The sequence below is a fragment of the Myotis brandtii genome, unplaced genomic scaffold (genome assembly GCF_000412655.1).
Source record: "Myotis brandtii unplaced genomic scaffold, ASM41265v1 scaffold105, whole genome shotgun sequence".
NCBI classification, from domain to species: domain Eukaryota; kingdom Metazoa; phylum Chordata; class Mammalia; order Chiroptera; family Vespertilionidae; genus Myotis; species Myotis brandtii.
In genome coordinates this window covers 902,976-903,688 of record NW_005353538.1, presented here as the reverse complement: position 1 = coordinate 903,688, position 713 = coordinate 902,976, and positions in this window count along the sequence as shown.

Genomic DNA, 713 nt, shown 5'->3' with positions numbered 1-713 from the left:
TTCTATTATATTCACCAGTTTATTCTGACTTAATTTTTAGATTCACTTGTTGATAGATATTTATTTGTTGTCACTTTGTTGTTCATAATTTTTATCTTTACCTTTTTCTTCTTCTTCCTCTTCTTAAAGAATATCCTTCAGCATTTCATATCATCCTGGTTTGGCGGTGATGAAGTCCTTTAGCTTTTTCTTGTCTGTGAAGCTCTTTCTCTGACCTTCAATTCTACATGATAGCTTTGCTGGGTAGAGTAATCTAGGTTGTAGGTTCTTGCTATTCATCACTTTGAATATTTCTTGCCACTCCCTTCTGGCCTGCATGGTTTCTGTTGAGAAATCAGCTGACAGTCGTATGGGTACTCCCTTGTAGGTAACTAACTGTTTTTCTGTTGCTGCTTTTAAGATTCTCTCTTTGTCTTTAGCCCTTGGCATTTTAATTATGATGTGTCTTGGTGTGGTCCTCTTTGGATTCCTTTTGTTTGGGGTTCTCTTCGCTTCCTGGACTTGTAAGTCTATTTCTTTCATCAGGTAGGGGAAGTTTTCTGCCGTGATTTCTTCTAATAGGCTTTCATTATCTTGCTCTCTCTCTTCTTCTGGCACCCCCATAATTCGGATGTTGGTACGTTTGAAGTTGTCCCAGAGGCTCCTTACACTATCTTCATATTTTTGGATTCTTTTTTCTTTTTCTTTTTCCAGTTGGGTGTTTTTTGCTTCTT